We start from the raw sequence: 6,668 nt of genomic DNA on the forward strand, positions 1-6,668 counted from the left end.
CACGACTGCTCAGCAGAGACGTCCACATCACCTCTAGATCTCACAGTGCTCACTTTGCTGTCTGTGACACCATTTTTTTTTTGGTTCTGTCAAACAAGCTGTGGAAAGGTGAGAAGTCAATTTAATCCTGATGTTACTTTAATAAATGCAAAGTCTTTTAGATGAGATGTGATGACCTTTGACACTGGTGAATGAAGGCAGTGAATGATTCTGGATGTGGCAACTGTGATTTGTTCCTCAGGATGAAGTGTGTTATGATCTTTATGGTGTTGACGCTGGTCGTCCTCATGGCTGAACCCGGGGAGAGTGGTCCTCAAAGTATTAATACAGGCGCCGGTGGGCATGTGGGGCATAGTGGAAATTGTAAGTCAGAAGTGTTCCTACATACTGAGTTGATGTTCACAGATTGACCTCTGATTTACACAAACAGCAGGCTACTTTAGTCTGAGATCAACAAATCACACTTGACTGTACTAACTGACTACATACAACTTCATTTAGTTCTGTCATTAGTTAAAATCTTTTATTTAGTCCTGGCATCTCAGATAATAAACCTTAAACTAAGTAAAGAGAGCATCATTAATGTCCTAAATGCAAAGATTTTCAAATGTGATAATATACTAATGTTTATTTATGTCAATTTCATCTTTTTATCTTTTTAGTCAACGGACGTAGGAGGTAAGTTTTACTGAAATATTTTCTGTTGATTTCAAACAGATGAATGAAAGAAATAAAAAGACTTTGTGAAATGCCTCAAACCTATCAAACATAGCAAGCATCAATATTAACCAGATCCCAAGTTGATGTCTTCAACTACCTTACTCTGTCCAACCCATTTAAATTCACGATGATATAATAGAGGGTAAAGAAGCAAGTCGACACATTTCAGAAGCTAGAATCAGTGAATTTCTGTCAGATTTTGCTGGAAAAATTAATGCAAAATTGTTTAATTATTGAATATTTGTCAATTAAGATTCTGTTGATTGACCTCTGTTGATGATTTAACTAACTGATTCCTCTCTTTTGTTCCCCCTTCTCTAACTTGGCATGCAAACAGTGTGGAAAGATCCCAAGACGAAGTGGCCGATGATAAATTGAGGCGATACTATCAAGACTGAGTCTGTTCTTGATTTTGAAGATATAGTTTGAGCTATATCTTTGTGCTTTGCAAAGCAAGAAATAATTGGATGAGTAAACATGGAGCCCTTGAGATGTAGTGACTTTAGTCACAGCTCCAACTGATGTTGAAAAATGTAAAATTGCTTGATAGTGAAAACTATTCTGCTGAATAAAGCTGCATTACAAAAGACTGTCTCTGTTTTGTGGTGTTATTTAAGTGAACATGTGCTTGTTATTTTATTGGTGATGATGATCAACAACATTGTTTTTCATTTAGTCAGAGGTAAATGTTTATAATAAGTAGATCTAAATAATGTGTGTTGGTGTGATCAGTTTATTAAATGAACACTCTTCCTTTTTCTTTCTGTTTCTGAATGTACTTGTGTCTCTGGTACAGCAGCACTTTGGAAATGATTCAATTCTGGCATTTCCTCCATCAATAGATGAATCATTTGGTCAATAAAGCATCAGAAAAACAGTCAAAATAACAATTTAATGAGAAACGAGATGATCATTGTGTAAATGACATTTGTACTGTTGGCTGTTTCCAAAACAGACAAAGACAGAAAAAATAGCTAATTTCTTCATCAGTGAAGCTGGAATCATCACATTTTTGCTTGAAATTTGGCAAAAATTTAAGATAGAAAACTCAGTGGTGAGTAACCAGCTAATCTCTGCAGCTCTAGTACAGATGGCACTCGTTGTCCATCCACACAGGTGTCTCTAATTGATGTGGTTGATAAGACCTTCAGTCAGGTGTAAGTTGACTTCTATGACGTCCTCAGAACTTAATGTGCTAATAAAAATGATCACAGGGAAAGTTGTCCCAACCCAACAGGGGGACGAGGGAGGTGTCAGTTTGTACACGTCCACACTGGTTTTTGCGTTGTGTATCAGGCTGCTGTTGTCTGGCTGTTAGTCAAGTGTCACTGTGACTTTTAACAAAAGCATCAAGCTGTATTTTTGACTCTCTCTGTTGATAATTTGACTACTTTTGTTGTCAAATGTAATGTTTTGTTTTTCTCTTCTGTAACTTGGTAAAAAAGAGTGGAAAGACCCCCACCTACAGTGGACAACGATCAGTCTCAGCACCATAATGACGGCTCTTTTGAGTGAACAGTTTTGAAAATATTGATTCAGCTATATCTTTGTGCTTTGCTTTTGATTTAGAAAAACGTAAAATTGCTTGATGTTGAAAACATTCCTGCTGAATAAAAAGGTGCATTGTTATTAAGCATAAGCGGGTAAAAAATGACCTGGTGAAGTTGTTTTCTTGCTTTCATCTTCAAGATGAAAAGTTGTCATCATTTCATATTCATATTGTTTTTGATGTAATGCCATTTAAATTCATAACTTATCTTTTACACATTTTAAGAAATCTTTGTTTTTGTATTACTACCCTAAGCTTCCATAAGTGGGTCAAAAATGACCCGCATGCATTTTGTACAGAATCTCATAAGAACTTTTGATTCTTATCAACTCTGGCTGTCAGGAACATATTTACTGTGGACCGCACACTGTAAGTATTGTCTTCATCGTTTACTCTAGAAAAAATTTGATGTGTTTCAACAACATACTTGCACATTGGTGTGTTGTATCCATATTGTGTGGAAGAGTAATGTTATGTTAATTAGCCTACTTTATAGTTAACTAACATGACTGTACTCTTTTGTTTGTGTGTGTGTGTGTGTGTGTGTGTGTGTGTGTGTGTGTGTGTGGGAGGTGGGTGTGTGTGTAAATGGTGAATGGACATGCATTTCTATGGCGCTTTTCCAGTCTACTGACAGTTGTTCGAATCACTGTGGAGAGTTTGGTCAGAACTCTTGATTTGTCTTCACAGAGTTGTTCCAATAACCAGCCTTGTTGCAATGAAACTGTCCTTTCTTTCATATTATTCACTTCCAGTGATGACAACTTGTGTGGTTTCTGAAACCCATAAAAAATACAAGAATATAAGAAAACACGTACAAATACAGGTAAGATGCAAAACAGTTTACATACAGTATGATCTGCAACATCACTGCAACATACTGTAACTTTAACTCTAACTTTAAGTAACTAGTGAGCACACTTTAACACAGTAAAAGAACATTGGACACGGTGATCGACAACCTTCTTTCAGCTGTCCTTAGCCGCAGCAGCACAGCTTCCAGTGGGGCGTGTAGCTGAGGCATGCTCTTGACACGCAGGACGGGTGTGGTGTAGAGCTCGGTGCCGAAAACATTCACTCTCACCGTCTGCTCCTGAGGTAGGTGCACGGCTTCCTGGTCTTGGCGTGATCACGCGGCTAACTTCTCACTGCGATATGGAAGCACGTCCATCTGCCACAATCTCTCGACATGAGAGAACAGGTGAGTTGGGGAAGATGTGAATGTGAAGAGGCACTGTGGTTGGGCTTAATGTGTTGAGGATGAATAAATGAACACCCTTCCTATTTCGTTCTGGTTCTGAATGTACTTGTGTCTCTGGTAAAGCAGCACTTTGGGAATGATTCAATTCTGGCAGTTTTATAACAGCCAAGATGATCGTTATGTAAATGTTTCTTTTGGATACGGCCAACAGTTCAACAGCCAAAGACATTCAAGGTACAATAATGTGAAACAAGAAAACAAATTAGCAAATCCCTACACACTTAAAACTGCTGGGTTAAAACTAACCCAAATTGGGTGAAAATGCTAACCCAGTGCTGGGTCCAAAAGGGACTGAGCCAATGCTGGGTTATTTATACCCAGCATGCTGGGTCAAGATTTTGACCCAACAAGGGGTAAAAACTACTCATGCTGATGAGTTAAAGCTACCAAGAAATGGGTTAACAGGTTATCAGTATAGCTGTGGTTAAAAACAATACTAATTTTATTATTAATTTTTTGTAAGAATGTTACATTTAATTGACTTCAACTTCAGTAGATTGTAATTTGATATAAATAACTATTAAATGATGAAACAACAAAATACTCTTCCAAACATTTTATTGGTCATGAAATGTACAGTCACTACACAAAACAGCGTAAAATAGTATTTTAGAAATATTAAGATGATAAATATTTATTTATTTATTTTACATCAAAACAGTAAAAACAGTACTTTAACTTGAATCTCAAGCAGAATTCACAGAGAATTAGTGGCTAGATAGATAGTGGATAGATAGAGGGCAGCCCAATAGGGCAACACTCTGAGATCTGGGACAGTGGCTAAAACTGCAAAACTAAGACTAAAACAAACAGTGTATCATGAAAACTTTAATCTCAGAAACTTGCTAAGCTGAGGCTTGAATGGAGTGGCCCCTCACTTAAAAACACCAGAACCCTATCATTCTAGCATTGCATTCAGTTGTGCTCTCATGAGCTTCACAACATTTGAAACATCTCCTGGCATTTCAAAAACAACTGACTGAATGAATTCCCAAACCTGAGTGCATGCTTTTGGGTAGACAAGATCAAACACAAAGTATGCCTTGAAGCATACGTCAACAGCTCCAAGAAGTGATGGCTGCTCCAAAGCAGTCCCATTTATGATCACAAAAGCTTGGGAACACTCACGCTCCTCCCCCAGCATCAGAACATGTGGAGCATCTGTAGGTGCCCTTGAAAGGTTGCCACCATGTTAGTTCCAGGCTGAAAAAAAAAAACACAAAACAAAATTGATACAAGTTATTACAACAGGCTAGGTTTAGCTATATTTTCAGCAGATGAACTGTAGGACTGAGGGGTTCCGTAGCTTTGTTCCGCTGCCATTTGTCTGCCTGTCTCAATCCACCTCTGTCAATACAGATTTCCTTTCTACTAGGAAAAAAGTAAGCAAATATAAAGAGGACCTTCTTATAACGAAAACTGAAAAAAAGCGTGGTATACCACATTTTTTCAAACAAAAGACAGTATTATATTAAGAAAAAGTATTGACAATGCACTGGGGGCCAGCTGGTCATAATGTACACTTCACTCACTTTAATCTCACAAACTTAACAATATTATTGAGTCTCAGTTAATGTGGATCAGTGTGTTTCAGTGTCCTCAAAGTGCATTTTGTACAAGAGCCATAATATGGCTGTTGGAAAATCTGAAATACCATATGTACTGGACTGAGTCCTGTAGATGCAGGTTTCCAGGGTGTCTGATATGCCTTCTTTGCATTACATGTACAGTATATACTCTTTATAATGGCATTCTATATATTTTTTAACCTAATCATTTATGAATTCACTATTTCTCAGCCATTGCAACTTATTTTTATTCTGATGTACACTATATAGTGTACAATCTTAATAAGAGAGAACAAGAAAGAATGAGAAAGAGATAGAGAGAGGGAGGGAGATGTACACTACTGTCACTGTCACAAACTGAAAGAAATATATAACCGTGACAGACAACATGACCCCAAAATTCTTATGGATTGAACCAAGGATTTGTGAACCATTGCACCCCTACCCTTAACTCACCGGCTTGACATCAATGAAGGTTGTTCGACTCTCCAAGCTGCTGGGCCGGAACACTCTCCTCCCAATTTTGTATGGTGCAGCTGGGAGCAGCACAGGGAGCAGCAGCAAGGCGATATCCCCTTCTTTGTCTGTTAAATTAAAATATCATTTAAATGTTACATAAAACATTTAAATCATTATTTCATGCAAGTTAGATTTTGAATATTTATTCACTGGATCCATAGGGGTCCATTCAAACTACAGCAGATGGCAAAATAGGTGATATAGAATGCTACAGATGGCAAAAAGATGATTATGAAGGTGTAAATGCTCTGTCCTATGGAAAGTTAGGATGAATGGACAAAATATATGGCCATATGTTAATAACAATGACAAAATCAATAAATTAAAAAATCTGATTACCTGCCCTCTGTATATCTAGATTGGTGTCAGCAGGCTTCTCCTTCTTAGCCATGCAAACAATCTTCTGTGAGAACACAGGATTCCAGTTTTCAGTCAATTTGCCAGAAGGCTCTGGATGTAAGATGGAGAAATCTTGAGAAATCTACATACAGGAGAAACATAGACAGATATTAAATAAACTATCATCGATTGTTTACAATTTCTTCTGAGGAGGAAACCTCACCATGCCTGGAGTGTCCACTAAGCGAGGAAACTCAGCAATGATCTGAGGAATTGGCACCGTGCCATTTGAACGGATCCACTGTGCCCTGTGGATGGCAGTGTCACGCATGTACTGGACAACCTGGGATTGGGGCCAGATGTTACTTTTTAGCCACTCAGTCATCTGGATGGCCCGCTCTCTAGTTATCGATTCTGCAATATGTGACAAATTAGTGAATTCTAAGGACCTGCAAGACAGACACAACTTTAAAGTGTGAAATTTAAGTGAGACAAGTTTGTTGCAAACTGGACAATGTGTCACGTTTCACATTTATTACAGGTAAAAGGACATGGCCTCTTTCTGTACCTGGCAGAATAGTCTGGGTTTCTTTTTGAGGCACCCTTTGCAGAAGTCTTCTGCTTGCCACATCGGAGCCTTTTCCGCACATTGCGGAGGCGCTCCTCCAAAAACCCTGTTGCTGGTTTATGATTCCTCCCAGGCGTGAACCAT

General features: G+C 38.2%; 1 long non-coding RNA gene across 1 annotated transcript; it reads left to right on the top strand.

The window, feature by feature from the left end:
- Positions 1-1,310, top strand: LOC311271667. Its single transcript, XR_014624455.1, has 4 exons — positions 1-108; positions 242-363; positions 663-678; positions 1,058-1,310. It is a non-coding gene; the product is annotated as an uncharacterized lncRNA (long non-coding RNA).
- The last annotated feature ends 5,358 nt before the right edge of the window (positions 1,311-6,668 follow it).

Source organism: Pagrus pagrus (genome assembly GCF_965226575.1).
Source record: "Pagrus pagrus genome assembly, chromosome: 16".
NCBI classification, from domain to species: Eukaryota; Metazoa; Chordata; class Actinopteri; order Spariformes; family Sparidae; genus Pagrus; species Pagrus pagrus.